The sequence below is a fragment of the Brachycentrus maculatus genome, unplaced genomic scaffold (assembly GCF_059751285.1).
Source record: "Brachycentrus maculatus isolate JH-2025_06_01 unplaced genomic scaffold, ASM5975128v1 h1tg000387l, whole genome shotgun sequence".
In the NCBI taxonomy this organism is placed as follows: domain Eukaryota; kingdom Metazoa; phylum Arthropoda; class Insecta; order Trichoptera; family Brachycentridae; genus Brachycentrus; species Brachycentrus maculatus.
In genome coordinates this window covers 33,162-55,850 of record NW_028281136.1, presented here as the reverse complement: position 1 = coordinate 55,850, position 22,689 = coordinate 33,162, and the positions used below count along the sequence as shown (strand labels likewise).

Here is a 22,689-nt window from a genome sequence, read left to right as displayed (position 1 = left end):
ACCTTTTTTAATTTATTAGAAATTTCATTAAAATTATATGAGCATTTTAATTTTTTTAATCAAAATTTAAAAATTAACTACAATATAAAAATACGAAAAAAAATTTGGTCACTTTTTTGGTATGTCATCTTTAAAGAGTGTTGTTAAATAATTTGAACTAAAAATATATCAACATATCACAATCATAAAATTTTTTATTTATGCAAAACTTATATTTTCATTTTTTTTTTTTTTTTTTTTTATTTTTTATTTTTTTGGTTAGGTTAGGTTATATTTTCAGCCTGAAAAACATATGAGTGCTCGCTACTCGTCTGTCCAAACTCAAAACACGGTAAGGAACATTTTTTGTAGTACGCTTTTTTTGCATTTTTGGACTAAGTAGAATCTACTGTTTTGAATATTGAAAGCATTAACTTTGTGGATCATATTGATATATTATTTCAATTATTAAGTAATAAATGAAACTCTGAAGAGGGCAACAGGTTGTTGCCAAAACTAGTTAATAAAAATGTGAGTGGAACAGAACACAAAGTATTTTTATTTCTCGAAATAAGAATCTACTGTGTTTAAGACATTTACATTTTTGGACTAAGTAGAATCTACTGTATTACTGTGTTTTAAGTTTGGACAGCCGTACTGTATATATGAATATATTTTTTATTAAAAAATAATCACTTATTTATAACCACCGTGTGCCTCGAAGCGATGAGAACATTCCTCGACAATGTGACATTTTTTATATGATCAAACATAAAATACAAACCGTCAAATTTAGGATTACATTAAAACTGAGTTTAATATTTGATAAACATCAAACCAAACACTGGCAGTTATTGTTAACTTTTAAATTACAATTTCCATACATTTTTTATTCATATTCTCTTGCAAGGCAGCATCTGTTTCTAGTTTTATTCTTTTTTTCCTTTTCATTTCATTACTGTCGGATTTTTGAATGGCGGTGTTACACAGGATGTAGTAAAAATGTTATCATTTATTTTTTCTTATTCTTAAAATTACTGATTATTAATTTGAATACTGTTGTATGGAAGCGAAACATGGACTATTGGGCAGGCAGAATTTCGGATGTGGTGCTAAAGGCGCATGCTGGGGATTCATCGATCGGAAATATATATCTTTCAGAACTCTCGATCTCTCATAACAATGTGCGACAAAACAACGTATGAAAGATGCCAAATAAAGCTTAGCGTGCGTCGAAGAGGTTCTCGGCAAAAATCTATATTCGCAGTATTTTTACATAATGCAAACTATGCCATGTTCCCTGGGATTCCGCAGCTTCACATGTTAGCCAATGCTTTTGAAAGTATAGATTTATTTAATATATTGTTATCCACCTTGAAGTGTGTACTTTCTCAGCATTTCTTCTCCATGTTATAATGGATAAATGTAAACATTGTGTTTCACTCTCTCTCGCTGCTCGCTGATAGTGTTTGAAGGAGACGTGTATTTACCAGTGCTTACTATTTGTTATTTTATTATTATTTTATGTTTAACACTTTTTGTTTCTCTATTAGCGTATTCATTTGTGTATTTTTATATTAAATAATGTACATATATATATGTATTACGTTAAAGGCATTAGCCGTTCAATAAATAAATACATGAAAGCGGTTAGGTTAGGAGTGGAAATAATCAGCGGGTATGTATGAGGAGATGCATGAACGTGGAAGAGGCGAAGAATGTTTGCAAAGACAGAGTGGTGTGGCGTTGTATTCTCTCTGCCTAGATCGATTCCTAGGGGTGGTTATCGAAAGTAGAGCGGACACCGTTGGCACAAAAAACGCGCTAAGAGTGTCAAAAATGAAAACTCTAAGGAGCATATCTGGCAAGAGTCTTCGAGATGGAATAAGGAACACCAGGATAAGGGAAATATGCGAGATGGAAGATGTCGTTAGGTGGGGAAGGCAGCGAAGGAGACAATGGTATGCGCTTGTGAGGAGAATGGAACCATCCAGACTCCCCCACATTGCACTGCACGGCCAGACCACCAAAGGGATGGATTGACAGCTGGTAATCGACATCGCAGGAGGCTAATCCCTCTATAAAACAGGCCACAAGGCCTACACCAAGCAAAAGAAAATGATATACTAGCATTTCTTAATTTCCCTAGGAGTCGACTCGATTTTCGGCGAATCGATAATTCGGCGAATCGAGCTTTCGCACAACTTGCGGGCCCCGAACCCGATACGCGGCCGAGGGGCGTTCGTGCGGCCAATCCCGAGTCGATAACGTATCGCTTACACAAGTTAAACACGGCGATAATGTATTGACAAGCCCTCGCAAGTGTAATACAGCGTGAGTAGGTACTTTGGGTTGGATCGCAGATGTACTTACACATACAGCATCAAACAGATCAATTGAAACAAAACTTACAACATTTTGAGTGTGTCCAAATACAAATATAACAGTTTTTGCTTAATAAAAAGCTTCTTTACATCTCACCAATAGATGTCTCTAGTGAAGTTCTATTGATTCAAGAACAAGGTTTCTAAATTGGTTCATATATACAGAACTTCCAAGAATTTGAGTAGTGTGGTTGTCAATAATGGGTAGAATTGGTGAATGTTACACGTGTGTAAGTGATCACTTAAACCAGCCTATGACGGTCGTCAGCCCCGTAAATGCCCAGACTTCCATATTCTTCTTCATCTTTGATGAGATGTCAAAAATAATATGAAACAAAACTTTTTTACAACATTTTGAGTGTGTCCAAATACTTGTTCGCAAATCTGGATTATCCCCAATTATAGGAAATTTTTCATATTATTTTTTTGAGTAGCCGAGTAAAATGACGCAGAATGCATTGAAACAAGTGTCACAATATAAATTAAGAAGAAGTTGTATTTACTAAGTAAAACATAGATTAAAAAGGATAAATTTTACCACAAAGTGACTGCCGAATCAATCCATGAAACTTTATTTTACAACATTTTGTTTGTGTTCAAAATTTGTTCACAAATCTTGAATGTCTCCAATTATAGGAGTTTTTTTAATATTATTTTTTGACATCTCATCTAAGATGAAGAAGAATATGGAAGTCAGACTTCCATATTTGGACACACTCAAAATGTTGTCAATAAATTGTCTGGTCAAATTATTAGCTTAAAATTATAAAAATGAAAATGATATTTTCTGGCGTTTCTCATGTGTGTGATTATAATCCAGGATTCGGACCTCACGTACTAATAAAAGAGTTTCTGCTCAGTATAAACCTTCTTTTCATCTCACCGATAGATGTCTGTAGTGTAGTTCTAGTGATTCAAGAACAAGGTTTCTAAATTGGTTCATATTTATATATATAGAACTTCCAAGAATTTGAGTAGTGTGGTTGTCAATAATGGGTAGGATTGGTGAATGTGACACGTATGTAAAAGGATCACTTAAACCAGACTTCCATATTCTTCTTCATCTTTGGTGAGATGTAAAAAATAATATAAATAATAAAATTGTATGAAGTACATAGAACTGTATAGAAATTGTATTAAATTATATTTAAAAATAAGTTCTCTAACCCTTATCCGCACCCCAATGGTGCATAGGGCACTGCATCATATAAACGCAGTGTTATCTTGATCGTAAACACATGAAGGAAAGGTGATCAACCCTCCGCTTCAGGTACCAGTCCAGGGTAATATGGAATAAATATTAGAGAGAAAAAATCACTTATAATCTGACCCCCCTGGGAATCGAACCCGGGACCTCCAGAACGGTGGCCGAGGGTGCTGACCATTACACTACGGGGGTGGACAAAAATTTAAAAATAAAAATAAAATAAAAAATTATATGAAAGAAAGTAATGAAATATACGCTCTGTATTATAAAGCTAGCACAAAAAGACTTAATTAATTTCCCCGCTCGCAAATTTCATGTTACAAAGCAGACTATGAATCATGTAGAACTCGCTAAGTAAATAGACTTCCTTTATGCAGTGCAGGATAACCGTGAATGGAGTGTAATTAGCTGAAACTGTTGTAGTAAATTGTAGATTTATTTCGTTCATTTTTAAAGCGAATTTTTTAAATTATATTTGCTCATTTTGAGTGTGTCCAAATACTTGTTCACAAATCTGGATTATCTCCAATTATAGCAGTTATTTTTAACATTTTTTGACATCTCGACAAAGATGAAGAAGAATTTGGAAGTCTGGGCATTTACAGAGCTTACAACCGTCATAGGCAACGTAGATGGCTGTTGTGAACTCACATGTACTACAACATTTTGAGTGTGTCCAAATACTTGTTCACAAATCTGGATTATATCAGGTTAGGAGTAGAAACAATCGGCGGGTATGTATGAGGAGATGGATGTACGTGGAAGAGGCGAAGAATGTTTGCAAGGATAGAGTGGTGTGGCGTTCTATTCTCTCTGCCTACCCCTGCGGGGCAGCAGCGTGATGCTTAGTTTGTTATTTTTTTATATCCAATTAGGAGCTATTTTTAACATTTTTAGACATATCAACATAGATGAAGAAGAATTTGGAAGTCTGAGCATTTAGAGCTTACTACCGTCATAGTCAACAAAGATGGCTGTTGTGATCACTGTGTGTTGTGTGTTGTGGCTGTAGATCACTTAAACCAGCTTGTTACAGTACGTAAGCCCTGGAAATGCCTAGATTTCTACATTATTCATCATCTCGACTGTCCAAATTCAAAACACAGTAAGGGACATTTTTTTGTAGTACGTTTTTGAACTGACCATTTATTTCTGTCCTCGAAACGGGACATGTACCAATTTGTATGCAATAGTATGTAGATTCAAGAAAACACGTATTTTTATAGTTTTTATGTTAATTAAATTAAAATAATAAACAATCGGCTGTCCAAACTCAAAACACAGTAAGGGACATTTTTTTGTAGTACGTTTTTTGCATTTTTGGACTAAGTAGAATCTACTTAGTCCAAAAATGGAAAGAAAAAAAACTAATAATATTATAATAAAACCCTTATCCGCACTCCAATGGTGCATAGGGCACTGCGTCATATAAACGCAGTGTTATCTTGATCGTTTACACATGAAGGAAAGGTGATCAGCCCTCCGCTTCAGGTACCAGTCCAGGGTAATATTGAATAAATATGACAGTGAAAAAATCACTAATATTTATTTTACCCCCCTTGGGAATGGAACCCGGGACCTCCAGAACGGTAGCCGAGCGTGCTGACCATTACACTACGGAGGCGGACAAAGGGAGAGTCCGATACCTTGCGGGAAACCCGCCTGGCACAGCGCGGGTGTAAACTGTGCACCTTCGAGTTAAGCTTAGACTATGATGTTCTCTGCGTTAATCTAACCATGATGTATGTGTGAAAGCACTAAAATAAAGAATTGATATGAAGTCAGGGTCCCGTAAAAAAAAACTACAACAAAAAAATGTCCCTTACTGTGTTTTAAGTTTGGACAGCCGATCTGTATTGAGATGTCAATATTTGTGCTTAAACGACGACTACCTCAGAGACAAAACAATCATGTCGGATAACGGAAGGGCGGCAAAAGAGGATGCAAGTGAAGTCCCGTTTGAACCGTGCTAGTCTGGAAGTTGGAAGTTGGCCATCCACAATGACGAGGAGCTCAACAAGCTGCCCTCCAGCGTGACGACCATCGCTCAGGAAGGCGTCCTACCCAACACCTTGGTCATTCTCCAGCCCATGGGATCAAGAGGAAGGCGTTTTAATTTGCCGGCTCATATTTTTCCCGCTCCAGACTCGACGGCCCGAGACCGATTGACGACGTTTTAATCAATTTATTTTTTGTATATAATTATTATCATCATTCCATTATTATTATTATTATCCATATCTTTATAAGCGCCCTTGAGGTAGTATTTTACGAAAATGGCGCTATACAAATTATCAAAATTATTATTATATTCGTGGCCAAATATTACAAAGCCATGTTTTTTTTCAGTCTGAATAAGTTTATATAGGGTGTTTCTATGTCGTATAAGTATGATATGGAAGAAGAAACGTGAAGGGAATTATGTAAGAAGTGTAGGAATACTATGATATATTCCTTACTATCCATAGCTCCTCATCTCTGCGCATATTTCTCTACTGAGACCATACACCGTCTCGGCTAGTATGGGACCAGGGTTGTCAATCGCATTTAAAATGAAAAAAAAATAAAAAGGTGGACCGTAATATCTTGTGACATCTTAATTTAAAAAATGTGAAGAAGAATATGGAAATCAGGGTATTAATAGGGCTTACTAAGTGTCATAGGCTGGTTAAGTGATCGCTTTACACAAGTGTAGCATTCACCATGGAAGATGGACCCCAATAATTTTACGATTAAGTCCTTGGGAGTACAAAAAAAGTGTCGGATGACCCCAAAAAGTCGCCGTGGGGGGTAAAAACTGGCTGACCGGACGAAATGGAAAGAAGAGGAAGAGGCCTATATCTAGGAGTTATTTATCATACATAAAAATTACTTCTATAATTGGAGATAATCCAGATTTGTGAACAAGTACATGGACACACTCAAAATGTTGCTGATAAACTATCTGGTCAAAGTATAAGCTAAAATAATAAAATGATAAGAATATTTTCTGGCGTTTCTCATCTGTGTGATTATAATCCAGAATTCGACCCTCACATACAAATATAAGAGTTTTTGCTCAATAAAAAAGATTCTTCGTCTCACCAATAGATGTCGCTAGTGAAATTTAAGTGATACATGTAGAATGTTTCAAAACTTGGATTATATATAGAACTTCCAATAATTTTAGTTTTGTGGTTGTCCATCATATGTAGAATTGGTGAATGTTACACGTGTGTACACTTAAACCAGACTATGACGGTCATAAGCCCTCTAAATGAGTAATGCGTAAAAGACTTCCATTTTCTTCTTCATCTTTGTTGAGATGTCAAAAAAGAATATGAAAAATAACTCCTATAATTGGAGAAAATCCAGATTTGTGAACAAGTATTTGGACACAATATATATATATATATATATATATATATATATATATATATATATATATATATATATATATATATATATATATATATATATATATATATATATATATATATATATATATATATATATATATAGATATATATATATATATATATATATAAATATATTAAATTATTGAAATATTTGAATGGACAGCCCTGGCTGACACCTAAGAGAGTTGGATATAAATACCCAACCTCCCCTCTACGAGCAGGGGTGAACGTAAAATAAACACTATCTAAAAATAAATTGCATTTCGGATGCCCTAATGGAGAAATAACAAGGGAAAAGAAAGAAAAGGTGAAGACATTCGAGATCACGAGTGTTAACAGCGAAAAATATCGCTGGCGCACTGCCCAAACTCCCTAACTCCTAAAAACGTGATATTTTACAAACAGCGTATCGAATAAAATGTGTCTGCCTCTGTTGTGTAATGGTCAGCACGCTCGACTACCGTTCTGGAGGTCCCGGGTTAGATTCCCAGGGGGGGGGGGTTAAAATAATTATAAGTGATTTTTTCGCTCTAATATTTATTCAATATTACCCTGGACTGGCGCCTGTAGCGGAGAGCTGATCACCTTTCCTTCATGTGTTAACGATCAAGATAACAGTGCGTTTATATGATGGAGTTCCCTATGCACCATCGGGTGCAGATGAGGGTTTGAAGATAAAGATGAAGAAGGATCGAATAACATAATGTTAATACATTGTTTTATTTATTTTATTTATTGATTCGGCAGTCACTTAGTGGCAATATCTATCCATTTTTAATTAAATTTTTACTTGATAAATACCACTTTTTCTCAAAATCTATTGTGACATGTTTTTTGGTCAAAAACTTTAACTTATATTTTCAATACAAAAACGGTATTTTAAGCAAAAATGCATTTAACTACGTCACATGTTTATATGTGTGTTGAGAGTTCAAAATTCTTCGCCATTGCTTTCCATTTTTCCTTTGTTTTCAAATTCCGTCCCTTGACTAACCCCTTCCCCTTACTTTCCCCTCTCCTTATTTATAGAACAATTTTATATTTTATATTTTAGTTATTATACAGACCTGAATGGTGGAAGTTTAACTTCTGAAACATGTAGTCTATAATAAAACTCAAGTGGTAAAAAACGAAGTTTTTTCTTTAATCATCGGTGTAATACCACTTTGTATTACACAAAGTGATCGATGAATTATAATGAGAGTAACAACATTTTGAGTGTGTGCAAATACTTGTTCACAAATCTGGATTATCTCCAATTATTTATCATTGTTGGGTAATATATCCAAAATTAAACACGGTTTTTGGATTGAATTCTACTTTATTTACATATATCGCTCACTCCTTTCAAGAACGTCATAAATAAAAAACTTGACTATTCAGGAGATCGTTTTTAAAGTTTTAGAATATAATTAAATGTATTAAATACAAATATTAAGCCACTTTTTAAACTTTTTACTGTGCAACAGATCTCTTTAGGTAAAACCTGAAGGTTTTTTCTCCATTTAAAAATGTTTGATTTTTTTTTAAATAATCAAACATAACCTTTTTTTCAAAATGCAAAAACTACACTTTCTGCCCTGTAGCGAGTAAATATTAAGGTAAATTTTGCTGGGATATAGTACATTTTCTGGGCATTCCGAAGACACGCACAACTGAAATTTGGCGATTTTTTATATATATGACGTTGTTGAAAGGAGTGAGCGAATTGTTCCGCATTGTCATGTAATTTTCAAATTTTACATGAGAAAACAAAAGTTGACGGTAAGCGTTCAATAGGTAATAAGGCATCTAGGTAGGTACCTTTATTCTCAAAATTTTAGTTTCGTGAAATTTTCTATACCGTGTCGCAGTCCGCCTCTGGTTCGAGTCACATCCCTCAGTAAACGCCGTTAGTAGCTGCTCCTGAATATTTGATGCGTCGTACCTTGCCTTCACTCGGCCGTATTACTCCCCTCAGTCAAGTTCCTACCCCTTGCAAGCCTACACGCCCTCAGAGGGTGGGTTTTCAATCAGTCTCCGGACAAACTCGCCTCGCCAGACCACTGTGCGGCTACCCTTTGCTGCCTTCTTCATTCGGCTACTTTTCGACGTCTGATTTGACAGAATTAATTAGATTTTTGGTACGCAACCCTTAGAGCGAAATTCTATCATAATATTCCTTTGATCCCGTCGTAATTTGAAAATACAAACGTAATTTTCAGATCAGAATGTGATTAGCTTGAAATTTTGAAAAAAAAATACTTGTTCTTCATTTTCTTCGACATTTTGAGTGTGTCCATATACTTTCTAATAAGAGTTTCTGTCTATAAAAAAGCTTCTTTATCTTGCCCATAGATGTTTCTAGTGATTTTTTTATGATTCTTGTACAATGCTCCGAAATTGGATCATATATTACTCACTCCTTTCAACAACGTTATACATAAAAAAACTTGATTTTTCAGGAGATCGTTTTTAAAGTGTAAGAATATAATAAAATGCATTGAAAAATAAATATCAAGCCACTTATTGAACTTTTTACTGTGCAACAGATCTTTTTAGGTAAAACCTGAAGGTTATTTCTCCATTTGAAAAATATTTAGCATATTTAAAAAAAAATTAAACAATACCTTTTCTTCAAAATGCAAAAACAACATTTTCTGCCCTGTAGCGGGTAAATATAAAGTTTAAAATATGCCGCTTTTACTGGGATAAAGTAAATTTTCTGGGCATTCTGAAAACATGCACAACTGAAAATTGAATATGACGTTGTTGAAAGGAGTGAGCGATTTATAGAACTTCCAAGAATTTGAGTAGTGTGTTTGTTAATCATGGGAAGAATAAGTGAATGTTACAGTGTGCAAAGTGATCACTTAAACCAGGCTATGACGGTCACAAGCCCCGTAAATGTCCACTTATAATTTTGTATCTTATCTACCTGTCTATAAACATGCATGTATGTATGGTATGTATTCGTTTGTGCGTGTGTGTATGTGGAATGCTATGTATGTTTTTTTAATATAATATATGATGACATTACATAAATATTATAATTTGACATTTCATCAAAGATGAAGAAGAATATGGAAGTCTGGGCATTTACGGGGCTGACGACCGTCATAGGCTGGTTTAAGTGTTCACTTTACACACGTGTAACATTCACCAATTCTACCTATTAGTGACAACCACACTACTCAAATTCTTGGAAGTTCTGTATATATGAACCAATTTAGAAACCTTGTTCTTAAATCACTAGAACTTCAATAGAGACATCTATTGGTGAGATGTAAAGAGGCTTTTTACTAAGCAGAAACTCTTATATTAAGTATGTGAGGTCCGAATCCTGGATTATAATCACACACATGAGAAACGCCAGAAAATACCATTTTAATTTTTATTATTTAAGCTTATAATTTGACCAGACAATTTATTTACAACATTTGTCAAAAAATAATTTGAAAATAACTCATGTAGTTGGAGATAATCCAGATTTTGTGAACAAGTATTTGGACACACTCAAAATGTTGTATGTACATAAATAAATCAATTATTAAATCTCAGGTCGAGACACCTAACTATAACATTTCCAATAATTTGAAACACTTGATAACGCCAAGTTTTCCTCCGTTTTCTTCTGCCTCTTCAACCGACCACATATTATAACATATAGATAATTACTATGCTGATTTCGTATCGAAAAATGTCGCTATGGGGCACGCTATATTTTAATAAAATTCACATCTTAGATTTATGATATTTTTAACGATGTCCCGGGGTCATAATACACAAAGCACGACATCCGGCCACCGCGTATCGGCCGACGGTATGATAATTTCATTATTCCGTATAAACATTATATCGATAGGATTCTGGAACAGGTAGATGATTTCGTGTATTTGGGTAGTATGTTTTCTAGGGATGGAAAGATTGATAAAGATATAGAAAGGAGAGTGAATGCTGGGAACAAAGTGAACGGTGCACTGAAATCAGTTATAGCAAATAAAAACCTATCAGCGGAAGCTAAACTGGCAGTGCACAACGGAGTCCTGGTTCCAACTCTAATGTATGGAAGTGAAACATGGAGTTGGCAAAAGAAGGATGAAAGTAGACTGAATGCAGTCGAAATGCGATCTCTCAGAAGAATGTGTAACAAAACGATGTATGATAGATGTGCGAATAGTGAAATAAGGAAAGAATGCAAAGCTGAGATAAGCATTATCGATAAAATTAAGAAAGGTGTGTTGAGATGGTTTGGACATGTAGAACGAATGAGTGAGGAAAGAACGGTGAAACAAATTTATGAGGCGAATGTTAGCGGGAAAAGAAGCAGAGGAAGACCGAGAAAAACATGGCACGATCAGGTATGCCAAATACTTGAAAGTGGTCAGGTTAGGAGTCGTAACAATCGGCGGGTATGTATGAGGAGATGCATGAACGTGGAGAGGCGAAGAATGTTTGCAAGGACAGAGTGGTGTGGCGCTCTATTCTCTCTGCCTACCCCTGCGGGGAAGCGGCGTGATGGTTAGTTAGTTAGTTAGTTAACATTATATCGTAGAGCAATTATTTGTAATTGCACGGGAGCCAGACCTCCGAGTTGGACCGAACTCTGCCGAAGGCGATTCGGTCCAAAATTCGTAGACGAAACTAATTAGGAAGCTGTTTAAAAAATCATTTATATTTATTTATTTACATATGTATTTTATCTGCCTACCCCGTGGAGAAGCGGATAATTTTTTTGTCAGTTACAACTGTTTTTATACAAATTATACAATGACATAACAAAGACAATTTGACAGGCAGTTCCATATGCTATATCGCTCACTCCTTTCAAGAATGTCATAAATCAAAAATCGTCAATTTTCAGATGTGCATGTTTTCGGAATGCCCAGAAATGTACTATATCCCAGCAAGAGCGGCATATTTTTAACTTAATATTTACCCGCTACAGGGCAGAAAGTGTTTTTTTTGCATTTTGAAGAAAAGTTATTGTCTAATTATTATTTTTAAATAAAGTAAATATTTTTCAAGTGGAGAAAAAAACCTTCAGGTTTCACCTTAAAAGATCTGTTGCACAGTAAAAAGTTCAATAAGTGGCTTGATATTTATTTTTAATAGATTGTATTATATTTTTAAACTTTAAAAACGTTCTCCTGAAAAATCAAGTTTTTTGATTTATGACGTTCTTGAAAGGAGTGAGCGATATATAAAAACACATACCATAGGCAATAAATAATTCACAATACAAACAATAATTCTTAAGGTATTTTTTGCTGGAAATGTGCTCCTTTATTGTACCTATAAATTTAAGTGATCTATAAAAAAACACCCTGTTTAAAATAGGAAACACTCCTCGATCGATTATCCTGTATATATAAAGAATAACGTCATTAGTTAGATCATACTTAAATGTATTTATTTTCTAACCACAAGTGGTATCAATCAATTTGAAAATAATTGATGGCTATATGTATATATATAATATAATACATAATACATGCTCTCAACTTCCTTTAAGCTTATTAAAAAAGCTAACATTTTTGCGTCTAAACATAGATGAAGAAGAATATAGCAGCCTGGAAATTTCCATGTATTTGGACACATTCAAAAATGTTATGAATAAAACCTTCTGTTGTTATGAATCACCCTCCTAATGTTATGAATCAAACCCTCCTAATGTTATGAATCAAACCCTTACCACACCAGATGGTGCATAGGGCACTGCATCACATAAAGGCAGTGTTATCTTTATTTATTTATTTAAACTTCATGTACAGAAAATAAATAAGTACATTGGTGGGCTTGTTGCTAAAAAGCGATATCTTTCAACCAACCAAAAACAGACTAGTGATATTGATCAAAACGTTTGATACCATATACAGCTGTTTGCACTCAGAGGGTAGATAGTACTTGAACATTTAAAAAAACATAAATTACAAAAGATGATAATAAGGAGGGCAAAGGAAAAAGGGAGTTTAGGGAAGGAGGTAGAGGGAAAAACTAAGGGATTGATGGACAGTTAGGATTCTAATGATAAATTGTAATGTCTCAGACGTTTCTTAAAATTTATTAGAAAATTTATTGCAAGGTGCATTTTTTACAAGATTTATCCTGAATTCTAACACATGTCAAAATCCTGTGAGTTATTAAAATATGAACACAATTAAAATACGCCTAAAATGTCCATAAATATCCTTCATAAGTGTTGAAGATTTCTCATATTGAGAATTCAAATGCGAAAAATGAAAAAAAAATACTCAAAAATAAAAATTAAAAAATCGTATTTTTTTCGGAATTGCCTTCTAGACCGTGTTAGATTTCCAGCCGTAAAGCAGCCGGGATGGTTCTCCTGCAATGCAGACTGGCGCAGTCGTATCGCGCGGAGTGCGGAGGCCGCGAGGCAGAGGCGATTGGAATGTGACCGGGACGCGTCGGAGGAAATTCAACACCACATATGTGACTAATTCGATAAGAAATTTCTAAAAACCATTTATGTTATAAACGAGACCTCCATCTTTCGATTTAAAATGGAACTATTGAAATAAACTGTGAAACAATCGTTGCGGGAATAAAGAAAGAAAAAAAATCACATTAATTAAAAAAACTGATAAAATTAAAAATTAAAAAAAAAATTGACGTCTCAACATAGATGAAGAAGAATGTGGAAATCTAGATATTTACAGGAATTATGACCTGTCATAGATTCGTCACTTTGCATACGTGTAACATCCACTTTTCTACCCATGATTAGCAACCACACTTCTCAAATTTTCGGGACTTTTAAATAAATGATCTATCTCATAACACAGTACCTACGAGTTTACAAAAGTAATCTATGTTGGATTAAAAAAGCTTTGAAAGATTTGAGCAGTGTAGTTGTCACTCATGGGTAGAATGGTGAATGTTACATGTGTATGAAGAGATTACTTTAACCAGAAAATGAAGGGTCGCAAGCTCTGTGAATACTTAGACTTCCATATTCTTCTTCGTCAATGTTGAGAGTTTTTTATGTGGACTTTTCGTTACAGTGTCAAATTTTAAGAGAAAATTTAATATTTGTAATAATTTAATTTAATTTGTTTGATTTACTGAAATATTATTACTACAATACTCATTTTCAATACATTGGCTTTTCTTTATTAAAAATCTTTCTATAAATTGCAAAAATATATTTTTAAAACTAACTGACTAACTAGCCATCCGCTTTCCGCAGGGGTAGGCAGTAAGAATAATATGTTTCGCTTATACACATCATAAAATTCACACGTTCTTTCATACACGAGTTCTCTTAAAAAATAATAAAAGTTAAATATCATGTTTTCAGGCGTCTCCTAGTATGTGAAATGATCCTGGAAGAATCCTGCATATATTTTAAATAAGGGTGTCTGCTAAATAAAAAGCTTATTCCAATCAACCATAGAAGCAGCCGAGAACTCACACGTGAAAGGACGTGTCAATTATATGATAACACTGGCCAACAATTTATAACTTTTTTTTTGTAACTGGCATGAAAATGCCTGATCTTTATGCACTTTGCATAGCTGAATTAAAAAATGAAAGCATAAAAAAATGTAGCACGTCATATTTTTTAGTTATGGATATTTTAAATTCTGATATTGACTAAAGTTTATCTTATTATTTATGTATAAATATATATAAACATATAATGCTATCGTATTCAATATTAATAAGTTAATATATTTCCACTGTTACTCCATAATTATCAATACTTTTTTTGAATCCCTTAGACCTTAGACTAAAGCATGTCTAGATACCAACCACTATTACGGTTTCAACGTATGGGCTCCATACAAACAATAATATGGCTGTAACATCAAAACTTGACGTGATACAAGCTTGTCACCATATAGACTCTGAATAAGAACGATTTACTTAGTCCAAATCAGTCATCAAAATTTCAGTTACAAAATCATTGATGGCCAGTGTAATTATTTATAAAATTTGTCCGCCTCCGTAGTGTAATGGTCAGCACGCTCGGCTACCGTTCTGGAGGCCCCGGGATCGATTCCCAGGGGGGGGGTTAAATAAATATAAGTGATTTTTTCACTGTAGTATTTATTCAATAATACCCTGGACTGATACCTGAAGCGGAGGGCTGATCACCTTTCCTTCATGTGTAAACGATCAAGATAACACTGCGTTTATATGAAGCAGTGCCCTATGCACCATTGGGGTGCGGATAAGGGTTTTATTATTATTATTATTATATTTATATTTGTATAACTAGATAACCATCACGCCGCTTCCCCGCAGGGGTAGGCAGAGAGAATAGAGCGCCACACCACTCTGTCCTCGCAAACATTCTTCGCCTCTTCCACGTTCATGCATCTCCTCATACATACCCGCCGATTGTTACGACTCCTAACCTGACCACTTTTAAGTATTTGGCATACCTGATCGTGCCATGTTTTTCTCGGTCTTCCTCTGCTTCTTTTCCCACTAACATTCGCCTCATAAATTTGTTTTACCGTTCTTTCATCACTCATTCGTTCCACATGTCCAAACCATCTCAACACACCTTTCTTAATTTTATCGATAGTGCTTATCTCAGCTTTGCATTCCTTCCTTATTTCACTATTCGCACATCTATCATACATCGTTTTGTCGTACATTCTTCTGAGAGATCGCATTTCGACTGCATTCAGTCTACTTTCATCCTTCGTTTGCCAACTCCATGTTTCACTTCCATACATAGATATATTTGTATATACTATAGTATTGCTTTATAAATATAACATGTTACTGTCTGAATACATTGAACGTTGACAGCCATCAAACAAATTGACAGACATCAGCTGACTTTAAATGTCAGGTAATGGACGTGTAAAAGAATTGAGTTATGAAAAAAAAAATCGTTTACGCGGTAGTGAAATTAGCCTGTTGAATTTTGTAGTTCAAAGTGTTAAATTACATATTTTTTTGTAATTTTAAGTTAAATTATTACATATTGTTTTCAGATAATGTAAAACTATAGAGAAAATGATGAAATTAATTTTATACAAGAGAAATTTATAAACAAACAAATAAAAAATCATTTTAATCAATAATAAATATAATAATAAAATAAAAATAAAACCTTACCGCACCCCAATGGTGCATAGGGCACTGCGTCATATAAACGCAGTGTTATCTCGATCGATTACACATGAAGGAAAGGTGATAAGCCCTCCGCTTCAGGTACCAGTCTAGGGTAATATTAAATAAAAATTACAGTGAAAAAAATCACCTATATTTATTTTACCCCCCTTGGGAATGTGTTTAATTTTTTTTTTAAGCTATACAAATTTGAATCTGAAAACAGTTGATTTTTGTGATTCCAAAATGATTGCAAAATACAATACCAAGAATTTCTAAATTAATTTTTTTTTAAATAGTGGTAGGTAAATAACTAACTAACTAACTAACCATCACGCCGCTTCCCCGCAGGGGTAGGCAGAGAGAATCGAACGCCACACCACTCTGTCTTTGCAAACATTCTTTGCCTCTTCTACATTCATGCATCTCCTCATACATACCCGACGATTATTACGACTCCTGACCCGGCCGCTTTCAAGTATTTGACATACCTGATTGTGCCAAGTTTTTCTCGGTCGTCCTCTGCTTCTTTTTCCAACTACATTCGCCTCATAAATTTGTTTAACCGTTCTTTCTTCACTCATACGCTCCACATGTCCAAACCATCTCAACACACCTTACTTAATTTTATCGATAATGCTTATCTCAGCCTTACATTCTTTCCTTATTTCATCATTCGAACATCTATCAAACATCGTTTTGCCACACATTCGTCTGAGGGATCGCATTTCGACTGCATTCAGTCTGCTTTCATCCTTCTTTTGCCAACTCCATGCTTCGCTTCCATACATAAGGGTTGGAACCAGAACTCCATTGTGTACTGCCAGTTTAGCTTCCGGTGATAGATTTTTATTTGCTAAAACTGATTTTAGTGCACCATTCACTCTGTTCCCAGCATTCACTCTCCTTTCTATGTCTTTATATTATTTATTATATATATTATTTTTATATATTTATTTATATATTATTTATTATATATTATTTATTAGGTAAATACCTACCACTATTTGAAATAGTGGTATCTGTCATGTAAATCCTTTAATTTAAATATGGAAAAATATTACCTAAAAGCGAATAACGAATGAATGAATTTTAAAATATTTAGGAAGCAAAGATTTTAATAATCTCCCTACGGATATGAAAAAAATATGAAATAATTGATATTTGCTGTTTTTAAAAATACATGAAAATGCGGAAAATGATACAAAGAAAAAAGAGTGAATTTTAATTTTTAAATTTTTAAGTAAAATGAATGAACTATGAGTGTAGGTCCCTCTCCAAGCACAAGAGCTTAGTCTAGTTTTTTGAGAGGAACAGCGTTACTAGTATAAGATATTTAATAAGTAAATATGTGTAGCTAATTAATTAAATTGATTAAATATATATATATATATATACATGCGTGCTGACCATTACACTACGGAGGCGCACAATATTTATTAATATTTTTCACTGTAATATTTATTCAATATTACCCTGGACTGGTACCTGAAGCGGAGGGCTGATCACCTTTCCTTCATGTGTAAACGATCAAGATAACACTGCGTTAATATGACACAGTGCCCTATGCACCATTGGGGTGCGGATAAGGCTTTTATTATTATTATTATATATCAATACAAAATAATATAAAATAATGACTAACTTACCCCTTGTTATAATCGTTGATAAAAATCCTTTTTCTTAGATAATTCACACACACAATAAAACACTTTTTTACTGTTTTTTTTCTTCACAGATATATTTCACAGATTAAGTTTACTATACGAAACCTAAAATTTTAAAAATATAATTTAAAAATATGCCCCAAATGGAGAAAACCAGATTTGTGAACAACGATTTGTACATACCCAAAACGTCCAAAATAAAAATCAAATAAAATAAACACTTTTTTAATCCAATTTTTATTTTAAAGAAAAATCAATCAACGCCTGCCTTTTTGGTGTGTATTTAAAGGTATTAAGGGCACTGTAACGGATTGATGCTTTGTTTTAATGATTTCAAATTCACTGAGAAAAAAAATACTTAATGTAACTTGGAATGAGTTAGTAATGCACAATTTATATTTATATTTTTTACATAAATGTATATGATTTTTACTGTAATAATGGATTGTTATCCTAGACTATCAAATGAAGCGCAATTTGAATTATTTTTAAATTGTCATATAGTATTTAAAATAAAAAAAAACAGTGAGATGCAACGGGGTAAAGTAATCAAACATCAAGATAACACCACATTACTTCAAAACAGTGTCCTTTGCACTAGTTCAAATTAATAAAATTATTAAATATATTTTTAATTTTTCAAATAAAAAAAATCGACAAAATTGTTGCCTTAACGTAAAAATATGAGGGTAGATTTTATGTTTTTATTGTATCATACACGAAAATGCGGTATTTACATATATAGATGTCAAAGAATAAATGTATGAAAAAAGGGGTAAACTGATTTAAATTAAGGTTTAAAAATAATAAAATAAACTTATTAATTCTCACAATTATGAATTTTTCACTAAATCAAACAAAAATCACTGAAATTCGCGTAAATTTAGACATATTTTCACCGGCGTCTAACATACACCCACGACGAAGGCTCACTCGCTACTAGAACTGGGAAAATTCTGACCCCAGAAATTTGTAAAACGCATGCACTGTCCCTCTCGCACTCGTGTGAATTCCCATACTAAAACTAGCAGCGTCTCGTTCACCCGGCGCGCGCTTTGACTTATCACCTAGTCAAGTTTAACCTACAACTTTTAAAAATTCCAAGCAATTTGACACACTTAACCGAGCGGTTATTGTTGACTGAATGGTTAACAGCCTCTCGTGTCTCGCGTTTTTGCCGCCAACCTGCAGTCGAGTATAACTATTAGTAGGCGATTATTCCGAATAATTTACTCGGCTTAATCTGGCAGTTATTGTTAACTGGATTGTTAACTTCTACCGTTGTTGTTTTTATCGTGTAATCACAGATGTCTCTGTACACATTTTTTTGGGGGTATTAGTTAATTTTCCCTCCATTTTCTTTATACTAACTAAAATATTATTTATTTAAAGAAAAATTCATACATAATACACCAAATTTCAAAAATAAAAATTATCTCTGTTTTTAAGTACTAAGTTGACTATTAAATCGTGGGTATACTGATAAAAAAACGTTAACTCTAAAATCCCTGTTTGAATAATCCCTGTTATTTAAAGCTTTTCGCCTGAATAAAATAATAATAATAATAATAATAAAATCCTTATCCGCACCCCAATGGTGCATAGGGCACTGGGTCATATAAACGCAGTGTTATCTTGATCGTTTACACATGAAGGAAAGGTGATCAGCCCTCCGCTACAAGTACCAGTCCAGGGTAATATTGAATAAATATTACAGTGAAAAAATATTTATTCTTAACCCCCTGGGAATCGAACCCGGGTCCTCCAGAACAGTAGCCGAGCGTGCTGACCATTACACTACGGAGGCAGACATATTTAATATTTAGTATTTAATATTCATATTAAATATTTATTTAATATTTATTTCTATAGACATACTTTAAAAAAAATTATGTTGGTTTTTATATAACTTGATTTTACAACATTTTGAGTGTGTCCAAATACTTGCTCACAAATCAGGATTATTTCTAATTACAGGAGTTATTTTTCATATTATTTTTTGACATTTCATCAAAGATGCAGAAGAATATATATACTTTGATGAGATGTCAAAAAATAATATGTCTATAATTGGAGATTATCCAGATTTATAATAAGTAGTTAGGCGCACTCAAAATGTTGCAAATAAATTAACTGGTCAAATTTTAAGCTAAAAATATTTTCTGGCGTATCCCATGTATGTGATTATAATCCAGGATTTGGACCTCACATACTAATATAAGAGTTTCTGCTCAATAAAAAGTTTCTTTTCATCTCACCAATAGATGTCTCTAGTGAATTTCTAGCGATTCAATAACAATGTTTCTAAATTGGTTCATATATATATATATATATATATATATATATATATATATATATATATATATATATATATATATATATGTATGTATGTATATATATATATATGTATATATATGTATATATATATATATATATATATATATATATATATATATATATATATATATATATATATATATATATATATATATATATATATATATATATATATATATATATATATATATATATAATTGAGTTAAGTGTAAATAATAGTTTATATAAGTATAACATAAGCTGATTAATGAAATAAATAAATAAAAAATTGCCATTTTAGTAATCGAACCCGGGAATTCCAGTATATTTACTAAAGATGTGGATTATTGGATAGGGTTGAAGCAGTTTTCCGTTTTTCAATAGTTAATTTTGTTAATCTCCTCCAGAGAATATAGAGGAGGTATAAACCTGGCAAGATTTATATTTTTACTAGCAATAAATAGTACAATCTGTTCAAAGGAATTAGTATTGGAAACACCCTTTGGAAATTATTTCAGGGCTGTGAAATTGACAATTTTCTGTTCATATGAAAATAATTGAAATTATCAATAAAATAAGGAGAGTAAAAATATATATCCTTGCGCAATGGTGCATAGAGCAGTGCAAATGTATTATGAATATTATGGTTAAATTTAATGGTAAATATGTAAAGTGTGAAGTTTTTTTCCTTGCTTTGTGTGTATATGTAACGTTAAAAATGGATAAAAATAATATGTTTTGTATATATATGTATATTTATATATATATATATATATATATATATATATATATATATATATATATATATATATATATATATATATATATATATATATATATATATACATACACATGCGTAAGAATAAGGTATAAGGACGCTTTAGCGTCCAAGACAAGGCGGTGATATTTTTTTTACATAATTACAATACAATTATATTTTGTATATTTAAAACCATTGTTAACTTTGTGGTATTAAATTATAAAACTTTCTCCTTATCATTCACTTTGTGTAATACCACTTTTATAGACAGCTTTTTAAATTTTTATTTTTGTTCAAATGTCATACCGTAATGATTTTAATATTATGTTAATGACTTGATGATGGAATGATTATTCCAAATAATACCGGTAGTCACGAAGCGTTTTCAAAAGTGGTATTACACAATGTGAACGATGAATGATGAGGAGAGTGTTACACTACAATTAATTTATATTACACAACTTTTGGTTTTTACATTTGTGCCAACCCTTAAAATATTACACAAGGCACCGGCTTAGGTGGAGAATATACGAGTATTACATTTCCCGTTAATTCGGCGCGATTCGCTATACAGAGCACCTATATAGACTCTATCTCTTTCGCGCACAGCACCATCCCCTTGCAATCTACCCCTCCGTCCCTTTCTACCCCTGTACAAACTGCAGTCGCACTGTCCAAACTTACACAATACTAGTAATGCTAGAATTAAGTGTCCACTTCTTCATTACAACGTTTTGTGTGTGTCCAAATCATTGTTCACAAATCTGGGTTTCTCCGTTTGGGACTTATTTATATGGGCATTTCAAGAGATTTCAGTATAAAAGTAATTTGAAGGGGAATCCAATTTGATTTGTAACTCGTCCAATTTGATTTGTAAGGCGTCTGATTTGATTTGTAAATCGTCCAATTTGATTTGTGGGTCGTCTGATTTGATTTGTAAATCGTCCAATTTGATTTGTAAGGCGTCTGATTTGATTTGTAAATCGTCCCATTTGATTTGTAAGGCGTCTGATTTGATTTGTAACTCGTCCGATTTGATTTGAAGGCATCAAATTTGATTTGTAACTCGTCAAATTTGATTTGTAAGGCGTATGATTTGATTTGTAAATCGTCCAATTTGATTTGTAAGGGGTCTGATTTGATTTGTAACTCGTCCGATTTGATTTGTAAGGGGTCTGATTTGATTTGTAACTCGTCCGATTTGATTTGAAGGCATCAAATTTGATTTGTAACTCTTCCAATTCGTTTTGTAAATGATACTATTTGATCTGATTTTTTTTTTCTTTGATGTAAGGCGTACAATAATTTGAATTATAATTTCTTCAATTTGAATTGTAAGGCGTCCAAATTAAATTAAAATAAGTCCAATTTGAATTAAAAGGCGTCCGATTTAAATTGTAAAGCGTCCAATTTGAAATATAAAGCGTTTATTTGAATTGTAATGCGTTTAATTTTAAATGTAAGGCGTTCAATTTGTATTGTAAAGCGTTCAATTTGAATTCTAAGGCCTCAAATTTGATTTGCAAGGCGTCCAATTTGAATGCAAGGCGTCCAATTTAAATTACAAAGAGTCCAATTTGAATAACAAAGCGTCCAATTTTAATTGCAAGGCGTCCAATTTGAATGCAAGGCGTCCAATTTAAAATACAAGGAGTCAAATTTGAATTACAAGGCGTCCAATTTTAATTGCACGGCGTCCAATTTAAATTACAAGGCGTCCAATTTTAATTGCAAGACGTCCCGTTTGCATTATAAGGTGTCCAATTTGAATTGTAAGGCATCCAATTTGAATTGTGAGGTATCCAATTCGAATTGTAATTCGTCCAATTTTATTTATTAGGCGTTATATTTCCAATTCGTTTTACAATGCGTCCAATTTGATTTGTAAACCTCCAATTTTAACTGA

At 33.0% G+C, this 22,689-nt stretch overlaps 1 protein-coding gene across 2 annotated transcripts in view; it reads right to left on the bottom strand.

Annotated features, from left to right (window-relative positions):
- LOC148303073 (irregular chiasm C-roughest protein-like) overlaps positions 1-18,638 on the bottom strand; it is a 142,589-nt gene extending 123,951 nt beyond the window's left edge. The window contains exons 1-2 of one of the 2 annotated variants that reach the window (XM_088270499.1): positions 18,539-18,638; positions 17,690-17,812 (exon numbers count right to left, since the gene is read on the bottom strand). The gene's annotated coding sequence lies outside the window, so the exon portion shown is untranslated. Of the gene's footprint in view, positions 1-17,689; positions 17,813-17,890; positions 17,968-18,538 lie in introns of those variants that run through there. The other variant, XM_088270501.1, reaches the window with a different exon arrangement.
- Positions 18,639-22,689: the final 4,051 nt, after the last annotated feature.